The 12,997-nt window shown below is 41.4% G+C and overlaps 1 pseudogene; it reads left to right on the plus strand.

Annotated features, from left to right (window-relative positions):
• Nucleotides 1-9,087: 9,087 nt before the first annotated feature.
• LOC127436604 (pro-MCH-like) lies at nt 9,088-12,889 on the plus strand (annotated as a pseudogene).
• Nucleotides 12,890-12,997: the final 108 nt, after the last annotated feature.

The following is a 12,997-nucleotide window of genomic DNA, read 5'->3' on the forward strand; positions in this document are numbered from 1 at the left end:
AAGTAGGCGGTCTATGGTAATTGGTGGAGGAGATGATGACTCACACATCTCATATAGACACACAAAGGAACATAACACCCCCACCCACAAGAACAAACATATACAAAAAAGAGAGAGAAAGAAAGAAAACAAATTAAGTCAGTAAACAAACAAAACGACAACAACAAAACAATATACAAAACAACATTCTAAACCCAAGAAAGGGCATCAGCAACCACATTTTCAGCACCTTTCTTGTGTTTTATATCTAGGTTGTAGTTTTGTACAACCAGAGACTAGTGCATGAGCTGCTGATTCTGGTTGTACATACAGGAGAGAAAGACTACTGGATTGTGATCTGTGTAAACGATGACTGAGAGATTACTGGAACCAACATAAACTTCAAAGTACTGCAATGCCAACAACAATGCAAGAGCCTCTTTTTTGATAGTGGAATAGTTGACCTGATGTTTATTGAATTTATGGGAGAAGTAGCAAATGGGGTGATCAATACCAGTGTCACCCTCCTGGAGGAGTACTGCACCAGCACAAACAGTGCTCACATCTACCTCTATTTTAAAAGGCAGAGCAAAATCCAGAGCGGCAAGAACAGGAGCACTGCATAAGAGGGCTTTGACGCTCTCAAAAGCATGCTGGCACTCTGCAGACCACATGAAAGGTTTAGACGGACTCAACAAGCTAGTGAGGGGGTGGACAATAGTGGAGAAGTTACAACAGAAACTGCGGTAATAACAAGCCATGCCCAAAAATCTGCGCAACTCGCACCTTATGGTAGGAATGGGAAACTTGGCAATGGCTATGGCCTTGGCCTCCACAGGATGGACTTGACCTTGCCCCATCTCTTTACCGAGGTAGGTAACTGTCACTTGTCCAAACTCACATTTTGCCAAATTTAATGTAAGTGAAGCTTTTACAGAGAGTTCAAAAACTGTTTGTAAAAGGGAAATGTGTTCTGGACACTCTGATGAGTAAACTAAAAGGTCATCCAAATATGCATTGCAATTAGGATCACCTGCCAACACCAAATTGACCAGTTTCTGAAACGTGGCAGGTGCGTTGCACAAACCGAAGGCCATGACACTATATTGCAGGAATTAAACTGGTGAGGCACGTGGAGTTAATGGCACTTGCCAATAACCTTTCAACAAATCCAGCTTACTGACAAAATGGGCAGAACCAAGTTTATCAATACAGTCTTCCATACGAGGCAATGGAAAGCAATCAGGCATGGTAACAGCGTTAACTTTGCGATAATCCGTGCAAAAATGGAATATTCCGCCCGTCTTGGGAACAAGAACACATGGGGAAGACCATGGACAACAACTTGGTATGGCTAAACCGTTTTCTAGTAAGTACACTACTTCTTTTTTCAAAATCAAACACTTGTTAACATTCACATGGTAAGCATGCTGCTTAATAGTAAGTGAGTTATTAACATTAATGTCATGCTGCAACACTGACATCTGTGTGGGGGATATCATTCAAGAGAGTGGGGAAATCTTGAATCAAATTTACAATGTCCTGTCTTTGCTGATCAGATAAGTAGGTGAGATGTGAAGACAAATTATTCACAAAATCTCGCAACATTTCTGAATTAGACAATCTAGTGCATTGCTGAGGGGCATTGCGCAGCACTAGACCGTCCTCATCAGCACTAGCAATGTTAACAGTGCCAGTAGATGCAATCTCACAGGCTATCATAACAGAAGAGACAACAGGCCCTGCAGTCTGCTCTGAAGTTTCTTCCTGTGGGATTTCTCTGGCATGGTATGCTTTCAACATGTTTATGTGACAAACACGAGACTGGCGATTTCTGTCAGGAGTGTCAATTAAATAGTCGGTCTCACTTATCTTTTTCTTCACAACATAGGGACCAGAAAAATGGGCAGACAAGGCTGAACCCTGAACAGGTAGCAGCACAAGCAATTGGTCCCCAGGCCGAAAAGAGTGAGGGACAGCTTTCACGTCACAATGGCACTTCATACTTCCCTACATGGCAGCAAGTGATCTTTTTGCGAGAGAGCAAGCATTGTGCATACGCTCTCGGAACCTGCTGACGTAGCTCAGCACATTAATCTTGGGACTTGAGTCAACTGCCAACATTTGCCTGGCCTCTAACAGAGTGACCCAAACCGAGAAGACTGAACCTGAGAGACTCTTGAACGGTCTCACGTACTACATACAAAACTAGCAGAACACCATCGTCCCATGCTTTACCTATGTCCATACAGTATTTTTTTTAACATAGACTTTAATGTCTAATAAAAGCGTTCAAGTGCGCCCTGACTCTCAGGATGGTAAGCACTTGAAACTCTGTGGGTTATGGCAAGAGTCTTGAGAACTTGGGTGAAGAGCTTAGATAAAAAATTGGTGCCCTGATCTGTTTGTACAATTTTTGGCAGTCCAAATGAAGAGAAAAATGTAACCAATGCCTTGATAATTACAGGAGCTGTAATTTAGCGAAGTGGGATTGCTTCAGGGAACCGGGTAGCAGTACACATTACTGTTAGCAAAAACTGATTACTCGTTTTTGTTTTAGGTAATGGCCCAACACAGTCGACAATGACATGCTCAAAGGGCTCTCTAATAGCTGGAATGCGAGAGAGCTGAGCAGGTGGAATCACCTGATTCAGCTTTCCCATATACTGGCAGGTATGATGGCAAATACCTGCCAGTATGGCAAAACTGAGCAACATCTTTCTTTAACCCAGGCCAAAAGAAATGTCTAAGTATCCTATGTTTTTGTGATACCTAGATGACCCGACAACACATGATCATGCACTAAACACAGTACATGCTGATGGTAAGCAGAGGGAACGACTACCTGATATACCACATTCCAATCAACATCTGTAGCAGTATTTGAACACCATTTGTGCATCAGCAGCCATTTTTCACAAAATAACCAACACACTTTTCTTTAATCTCATGTGGTGAGACAGCAGAAACAAAACATTTGGTTAGCAAATCATCGTCTTTTTGAGCAGCAATAATCTGATCATGAGACACAGGCCAAACCCTAAATATTCAGGCTTTACATGCTGTGGTACAGGAGTACTGACATTTTCACATAGTGGGGACAACATGTCATCAGTGAACACAGGGGCAATGAACGACTCCAAGACAATGGCCTCACCCATTTTCCCTGCCTGAGTGCATGTAACAATGCACGCTGGAAAAGCATCAGAGTAAACTTTTGACAATTCATCTGCACAACAGTTTGACTCGGGTTTATCTATAACCTCTAAAACAGGCATAACTTTTCTGTCGGCCAGGTCATTTCTGAGACTAAAGTGGACAACTTTAACGGGAAGTGAAGGGCGGACACTGACCATCACAAAGCCGGTGACTAGTTCACATTGTACATGAACAATGCAGCTGAACTTTCACAAACCCCATTTCAATGCCCTGAACTAAGATACTAGAACCACAGAATGGTTCAAGGGTAAAACATCAGCGACAATGAATGACTGGGCTGCCCCTGTGTCACATACAACTGAATTTCTATTTGATCTTCAGGTTTACTGGACAATGAAATTAATCCTTTCAGCAAGAATGGACTATAACTAGAATCAGTGTCCTCACAAGGTAAAGCATTCTCAATCTCAGAACTCACAAACCCAACACTTTTAGGTGGCTGTTGCTGCTGTTTGCGCTTCAGCGCGAGACAATCAGCAATGACATGTCCCGGATTGTGACAGTAGAAACATTCCCTTACCTCTTTAGGTCGAGGGGGACTAGATTTCGTTCAGGAAAGCTGAGACTGAGCAGACAGGACAACCGGTATTCTCTCTAATCGGGCAGATGTGAACACGTTTTTGTGCATTAGCACAAACTCATCTGCGAACATTGCTGCCTGTGATAAAGATATTACCTTTTGTTCATTCAGGTAAACCACAACTCACTCTGTTAAGCAGCCTTTAAATTCCTCCAACAAAATTAATTCTCTCAACATATTGTTCACTTAATATGCTACTCGCAGCACACCACTTATCAAAAAGAATGCACTTTTCCCTTGCAAACTCAATAAAGGTCTGGTTGGGTAACTTTTTATGATTTCTGAATCGCTGTCTGTACGCTTCAGGAATGAGCTCATATGCACAGAGGATAGCAGCTTTAACCGTGTCATACTGTAAACTCTCTTCTAAGGAAAGCGTAGAACAGACCTCCTGGGCCTTGCCAACCAATTAGCACTGAAGCAGAAGGGACCATACATCTTTCGGCCAATGAAGAGAGGACGTGATGTGCTCGAAAGCGTTGACGTATGTGTCCACCTCCGTTTCCCTGAACTGAGGAACTAAAGTGATACGCCTACTAACATTAAAGGCGGCGGATGGTGGCTCAACCACCGGTGCAATAGTAGAGACAACAGCGGGGCTTGGCTTCTCAGCTGAACCGGCAACTTTCATTGCCTCTAGCTCGAGCTGTCGCAACTTGACTTGCTTCTCAGCCTCAGTATCTCAGCCTCATTCTCCAGCCTGCAGATTTCAAGACGCAGGTCCAACTCGATCTGACGTGCTTGTGCCTTTTCTTGTGCCTCCATTTGAACATGGGTCAGGCAAATTTTCAGTCGCGCCCAATCCTTAAACCTGGTGGAGACAGGAGAAAACGGATCGAAGGGCGGCAAGGCGGCTTTGGCCTTGGACTCCACCTCAACCTCAGCACTAGTTTCATACTCCACCTCGTCCGATATGCCAACGCTGGAAGGCCGCGCGCCAGCACCAAGCGGGCCCTTCTCACCTCCGTCGTGCTAGGCAACACAAGAACATTTTGCTCAACAAACATTTCTAAAATAATATTCTTAATAGTTTTCTTAAGAGCTTGCCTCGAAACAGGAATTTGATAATGGTCAGCAATTAGCAACAAATCATCATTTCTGCACCTGTCGAACTGTTCTAATGATCATATCTACTGACTCAGTTGGAGGAGAGAGTTTTGCATCCTCATCAGACCGTTTATAGTTTTGGGTGTGGCCACTGGGTCCACCAGGCCTCTCTTGAAGTATTCACAGTGGGCCAGGGACACTGTTTTGAATGCTCTTGCAGTATCTACACGAAAATTGTATGCTTGTAAGTGGAAGGTGTTCTGTGACTGGTGTACCGACCATGCCACTGATCCATTACACTATCCTGTAAGAGGGATTTTAGATTTTTTGCAAGATCTTTTGGAGCTTGGACATTCTGTGTCTACACTCAAGATGTATGTAGCAGATTTGGCAGCCCACCGTTCTGAGGTGAGCGGTGTCTCACTTGGGTCTGACCAGTTAGTTGTAGCCTTTTTGAAAGGGGGTAATCATCTGTGCCCTCCACAGGGTGTGCGAAGCTCAATGTTGGACTTGATTGTGGTGCTCAATTCCTTATGTCAAGCACCATTTCAGCCTATAATGGACTCTGATGTTAAATGGCTGTCTTTAAAGACTGCATTCCTCTTGGCCATTACAACAGCAAAGTCTCCACAATTTATGAATCAGCCCATTGTGTTGGCTGCTCTGCCGCCAGATCAGGCTGACATGTGGTTTGAGCTATGTCCAGTTAGGTCTTTGAGGGTTTTAACTGACAGAACAGCAGCCTGGTGCAAGACTGACCAATTGTTTGTTTGCTTTAGTGATGCACGCAAAGGGACTGTGCTTTCCAAGCAGAGACTAGCGCATTGGGTGACGCAGATCATTTCTAATGTATACGAGTCTTCAGGGAGTCCTGTCCCCTCATCTATTCACTGCCACTCTACACTTGCTCTCGCAACATCTTGTGCAGGCGCTGCCTGCCTACCTGGTTACTACTTCAGCCTTCTTCACCCGACTGTGCTCTGTGTTTGCTACCTCTGGATTTGTTCACTGGTGTCACATCAAAGAAGTTAAATGTATTGCCTTGTTACTGACATGTCACCATATTGGATTTGTGCTCCGTTTTTCATTTTTGAGTTAATTGTCCCTTTAAGCGATACCTCCATATGTAGTCTTCCTCAATATGCAATAATGAATACATAAGAGCAAGTGATATTCACGCCCCAACATACTCCCCTTCACCCTCTACTTCTAGATTGCTTGCTCCCTCAGCAGTGGAAATTCACTGGGAGCTGATTGTGGCAATAATGTTGGCTCTGCTGCGAGCTTTAAGAACCCATGATGTCAGACCCATATTTTCCTTGGAGAGCTTCTCATCAGCTCCATTGTTCCTGGAAACCATGGTTTGTTCTCTAGGTAACAAAGAAGCCAACCCCATCCCACTCCTGTCTGAGCTTTTACCAGCCCCCACAGCCCTGAACCCATCATTTATTAGGCCACCAAACAACACCCGAGTAAAGAAAATAATCTGAAAATCTGATCAATGAAGAGAGCATCTTGGAACGGTGACTTTAAATTCTCCTGGTTTCCCAAAGAATGATCAAAAGCTGTTTTTTGGTAAAAATGGAAATCTATGGTTTGCAATGACGTATGTAATAAAATAAGACAGAGAAACAGCCCAGTCAGTCTTTTTATTTTCTGTTGGGTTCGACAATGTGATGATACTGGTGATGTCATCGTGCCTAATTAGATGGTTTCGGGATGACCACAACATACATTTGATCACTTTACAGATGTGCCCCCTATGCAAAGTAAATAAATGTGCTCATAAGAATGCTCTCTGACAAATTGCTTTGTTCATGAGTCCCAGAGTAAAAATCTTTGTCCATTTCCACAGTCCTTGATATTTTTGAAGTGGTATGTTTAAACTCATCACACAGTTCCAGTTCTGTTGAAGAACACATGTCTTTCCTCGAAAGAGAAGCATCCACATGTGATTTTTAATTCAAACCAGCAATGAGTGGAATATCTTCAAGTCAGTGGTCATAATCTGATGTAAATCTATACCATGCAAAAAAACAAAACAAAAAAAAAATCATTCAGACAACTCTCCCTCTTTTCCATTACTGGGTATTCTGTATGCCAATTCTGGAGTGGATACCTGATCCATCAATGGTAAAGACCACAAGGTGAAATATGGGGAGAGATGGGGCCGTGGTGGAATTCAGGGCCAAAAGCATGATTCGGTGTAACAGAAAAAAAATGGCCAAAATTCTGATGTCATTACATATCCTATGTCACCTCTGGCAATTCCCATGCAAAGTATTCTGAGGACACAAACGGATTTCCATTAGAGTGCTATGTTTAAATTACAGGACGTCCGTGTCTCCAATTTTGCGGCAAAAGGGCAAACCAACTATTTTCACAGTCTGTACTCCCAAAGCACATACTACAACCTGTAGCGAGTTTTTGTAGTAGTACGCAATTGTAAAAAATGACAAAGGCACTGGAAAAAAGTCAATTATTTACATTAATCAAAAATAAATACTACTAGCAAGGCAAAATTAGGGCTTGTGTGAATAATGAATATTAATGTGAACAAGCATATTAATTGACTAAATTCAGAATAATCAAACAGATGTAAGGAGCCATTCACAATGAACACATCTTTGCACAAAAAAGTTAGATGCAGTCACTTTCAAGGCAAGCTAAAAAGACATGGAGACGCAGCGCAACAAAAGTGCATGTTTACAAAGCAAAACAGTTTAAACAGAGTGGAAAAATGCAAAAAATGCATTCAGTGCAAATGGCCCCCATAAAAGTTTATTCCCTCTATAGCATATACCATATTCAACAGGGCAATTTATGAAATAAGTTAAATACAATAACACAGCGTCAAACTCCGAAGTTCAGTTGTACTGTAGCTGGAACAGTCCTGTCTCTATAGACCAGTTGAGTCCATCAGTAGAGGTCCTCTCACTCCAACAAAAATACTCACTAAATAAAGGCTGTGTTCCAAGTAAAATCACTTCAGTGGAGTTTCATGTAACTTTTATTCATGTCCCATTTCTTCTTGCCTGCGCAATGGCCTTTATGATATTAATAAGGAAAGCCCTTATGTTTTCATAAGAACTGAAGAGGAGCCTAGGAGAGCAATGCTAACACCCTTCTGTTTTCTAACGAAGTACAGGTCTTAATTTGCCTTTCTAATTTATTTATATTTTCTTTATACTTGAATTTATTTTTGCACTCTGTAGACATCTTAGGGACCCTAACACCTACTTTTCAATTTAAACTTTCTTTTTAATGAAGAAATCTCTTAGCAGGTTAGTCTTTTGAAGAAGTCAACCAACACAAGCACACTTTATCCTTCATTGGCTTTTTTTAGGCCACGTCGACACAAACATGTTTAAGTTTGAAAACACATTGATTTTGCCATGCATATGTGTCCGGACTGGAATGGTGTTTTCCTTCGCTGCAAATGTGGACTTTCGAAAGTGCTCTCTAGTACTACATACTTTGGTACACAATGATGTTAGGAAACATTGGTAGGAAACAGAAAATATTATCAACCGAAAACTTATTAGTGTGGACATAGCCTTAGAGAGTCCTAAGTGCTGCCTATCATGAAATTACATACTGTATAACCTAGCACTCACCTACAAAAAAAACAAAAACACAAAAATATATTAGATGCTACAATGTGGAGGGGACACCCAGGGAATTGTAATTATTTGATGGATGATGATGTCTTACAACAGGCATTCTTTCTTCTTTCAACCTCATTCCTTTTTAATAGTGACCACCTACTCTGGATTATTACTACTGCATTTATATTAGCTGAAATGTGACATCAATGTACAAACTTTGATCTGTTACGTGAGCATGAAGAACCAAGTATGGCAGGGGGTGTGAAAGAGATCATAACAGAGCTGATGCCCCCTTTCCCCATACAGAATAAAATTATCCAGAGCCCAAATGTTATTTGTCCTGTTACAAATCCACAATCGTGTCTTTTTACAAATGAATGCCACTCAAAATATAATCCCCATCAGATTAAGGCATTTTGCAATATTTCCCCCTGTGAAAGGGACCTGCACCACATTTATACTGACATGAAATCATCTATCCAACAGGGAGAGCCACAGAAATCATCAATATAGCCTCTGTTACAAATAATAATAGATTTCAGTGTCCAACTCATCATCATCGAACACTATAAAAGTAGACATATGATTCACAGTGGACATGCGAGTGCAACATCAGACACAATCAAAGAAAGTCAATCATTACTTGCGAACATCATGGCATCCTCCTTTTCAATCATCTTGGCATTTGCACTTTTAGTTGAGTTTACTACTCACTCAGCCATGGACTTGCCCAAAGGCAAGATAAATGAAGACAGAATCAACCAAGACCTGTCAATAGAAGGATTATGTAAATGAAGCATGGCCTGGACTGGTCTCCCTCCGAAGATATCCGGTAATAGAGGGCAGACTGGCTGACGAAGATGGGACCAAACTTATTTTGTGTAAGTGTTAGCATGTTGCATACAAGTCATTTCCTTCTTCCCTAGATTAGTGTAACAGTGTAGACTATGGGTCTGTTCCAAAACCTAGTAAGCATCCTCCAGAGGTAGCATTTTAAGACATCATAGACACTCTCCAGACTTGAAGGCTGTTCCAAAAGGTAGGTACCTTAATTATGCTGCCTCTTAAGATATCTCGTTTTGGCCAAATTTTAAGGTAGTATCGTATTTATCCTTTTCCCCGGTAGGCGATCCCAGAATGCACCGTGATGAGCTTGCCGGAAAAATAAATCCAAGATGGTGGAAGAGGCAAGATAAATTTAGATTATAAATATACTTATAATCCATTCAATACTGAAAAAGTATAGATAAATAACAGTTTAATATTACAAAAAACCGACTATTTTGCCTCAAAACGATGTGTGCCGATGTTCCTCAGAGGATCGCATAATTTCTGTTGCGTCACCTGTAGTGTACCGTGCGCTACGTGTGAGGAGAGCTATTTGAATAACACGAGGAGCAGCCTATGTGGAGCGTTTCAAATCAGTCTCTTATGAGGCACCATTTCAGTAAGGATGCTGCCATAGAAGACAGCTGTCTATGTAGGCAGGAGACAGCAAGGCAGCTCACGAAGTTCTGGAACAGACCCTATGTGTAGCCCAGTCCATACTGACAGTGAATTCATTGCTAAAGGTCACTACTAAGTGTTCCTACTCAAACTGAACTTCAATTGTGTCAGGTGTTTCAGTTATCACATTGTGTCCCTGCTAATTTGAATAAAGCTAAACTCTACTTCGCATCGCCAATGGTTGCTGTTGTTCAAGTCTGCGGAAACCGCCAACTTTCTTTGAAATGACTCCTGCCAACTGTTTTAAAATTACTTCTGGCTGAGTTATCCTTCCAAATCACTGTCATCACATGCTCCTTTCTATGTGCTCACAGTTATTGAAATTTGTAGTAATTCATTGACTTTAACCTTCTCTGATTTCCATGTATTCCAGAGTTAGGGGCCTTTCAGCCCAAATGTGATCTTGCGGTAAAGAATCTAGATGCAGCGCAACGAATGGAATAGAATGCAGGTGTTTGAGATGTCTTTTTAAATTTCAAGTTCTTTAAACCTGACACAGCATTTAAAAAACATGGCACTCCTGCACGTGATGCTGAAAAAAACAGCAAGATGCGAAGAAGTCAAAGATGTCCGTCTAGCATATATTTACATAGAAAAATAATTGAAAAACTGTGCAGACAGATGCAAAAACCTTTGTGTGAACAGCCACATAGGCTCCCAAATGCTTATTTCAAACACTGCAAAATGCTTGAGACCTCCAATTTCCATGCATGTAGCCGGGGATCTTGTTTGCTTTGGTTGCTAATATTTGTAGAGAGAATAAGATGTCCTTTCAAAGCAGAAAACCAAGTGTTTGGAGGCATCTAACAGGGGTTTATCAGTTCAAGGCGGAATCCTCCTCAAGTTGCTCCAATTATCAGTGCTGTAATGGAACAGTCAGAGAGGAGTATGAGAAGGACACAGTCAAAAGAGGGAAATGGATGCTGTGGATAAAAGGGCCCATGGTGATCTTGTGAAAATTGGCTAAGCGAGGCATGGGAAACTTTGTCGCAATTTGACACATTTCTTCCATGTGGGGTTCCATGCGCACGGCTTTGCTCCAGTAGTTATGGAGAGAGATTTTGAGGCTGCCCTTGGGCGTGTATTGTTCGAATTAACTTAAACAACTCCAGGTGTGCTTTTGGAATCATTCAGACTTTAACACACCTGAAAAAAAAAAACCTGCAGACTGAGTGTTTTGAGTTTTGCTTTGTGCATCAAGCTGCTTCTGTTCAGAGGCCCACAGAGAAGGCAAGTGGGTGCCCCAAAGGTTCTGATGTGCAGACTAAAAAGGCCTTTCCTTTTCCACCAGGACACAGGGATAAAGGGGTCTACTGGGAGAGAAGCAAACCTTGCCTTTCCATGAGACTTCCCTGTGCTGCCACTCCGTGGAATGGATCATGGATGGATGGATTCAGTGTGAGAGATGAGCAACGTAGCACAAATGATGTGGGCAGGAAGGACATAGACAGTAAGCATTGCCAAGTTTGTTTTCTTGTTAGTCTCCACTGGTGAACGCCTGATGTTCTTAACTAGGCATGAATATGGCCTGGTGCGTTTTCAAATTGTCTTAAGTTTTCCATTCAGTAGAAAATAAACTGGACGTCATTGAGTTTACATTAGTTTCATAAGTAACAATCACACAAGCAAGAGTGCAGTTGGTCCGAATAGACCTTATTCACAATAGCACCGTATTTGATTTTTGGTGTGAATGGAAACCAGTCTGTGAGGGATGGACTTAGTCTCTTCAATGTCATGCATCCTAGATTAATAGAAATGTTTTCTGGAGTTTTGTGTATTGAGTTTTTTTTATTTTATTTTTTTTTATCAGCAGAACAATCCAAAACACTTTAAACAGCAGTACAACCCATTGAAAAGACTAAATCACTCCTTCAAAGCCTTGTTGTCATTCCTGTCCAAAATTAATATTGGCGCTTCTGTGAATAAGGTAGATATCAGAATATTTTAGTACAGTAACATGATTGTGAGTGTACTACTGCTTCAAGAAAAAATGGTTCAGCTAATCAGTATTGAGTAGGCTAACTAAATGTTTAGACACAAATATGGCCATTTATTTTGTTTATTTGTGGTCCGGCAACAAAGATAGTTTCAAGCAGGATCAACCATTGCGTTGCTGAGCATCTGTTGTGTAATAAAGAGTTTTAATGAGACCAAATAACTCATTAACTTCTCGAAAACACTGGGGTAAAAAAGCAGAGCCTGACATCACATCCAAAGAGTAATCATGTCACTGTGAGTAAACAAGTAGCCTTCTGATTAAAGGGTCACTCAGTAATTATTTTTCAGCACTGAAAAAGTTGTACTCCTTAAGAAATATAAAATCATGAGCACTCACATCAGATGAAGACTCCAGTCATTTTAATAATCTTATAAAGCTGTTTTATTCTACTTGGAGATGGTTCCCTCATAGGGGCTGTATCTAGAAGGTAACCGTCTGGATGCCAAAGTCTCATGAGAGTCACATTTGCTGTAACTAGGTTAGGGTTAGATTTCGGGATAATGTAGGGTTTGTTTTGGACTACAAATAAATATAATAAAATAGTGTGTGAACGTCACATGCGACTATTGCGAGACTTTTGGCATCAGACACGACCACCCCATAGAGGCTGCCATGTTATGATAACATGACCAGCCAAATACTTCACTTAATCTCAGTAACTGTCCTGTTCAGGACACTTTCACTCATGGATTAAAAGAATCATGGCTGACTGTGAATAGTGAATTTCTACAAATGGCATTTGTACCAGAAAACTATTGCATATGCATAATGCTGCATCCACACCGCTAGGCGTCAGTGCAAGTCCAAGACGACGTGCTTTGAAAAAAACAGGTACTAAGTGCACCTTTCAATGTAATGATTAATTTGATTTGCTCTCTCTGTTCTCTTCACAGTGCTAAGGTGCATGATAGGAAGAGTACACAGGCCATGCTGGCAAGCTTGAACCAAGAGCAGCTCACGACCCACCTGCATAATTCCATCATCTTTCCCTTTTTGCTGCATATTATTACAAATATAAAAGACAAACCACACTTGTATGATTTTAAAACTGAAATAAGT

This window comes from Myxocyprinus asiaticus, chromosome 47 (assembly GCF_019703515.2).
Source record: "Myxocyprinus asiaticus isolate MX2 ecotype Aquarium Trade chromosome 47, UBuf_Myxa_2, whole genome shotgun sequence".
NCBI classification, from domain to species: Eukaryota; Metazoa; Chordata; class Actinopteri; order Cypriniformes; family Catostomidae; genus Myxocyprinus; species Myxocyprinus asiaticus.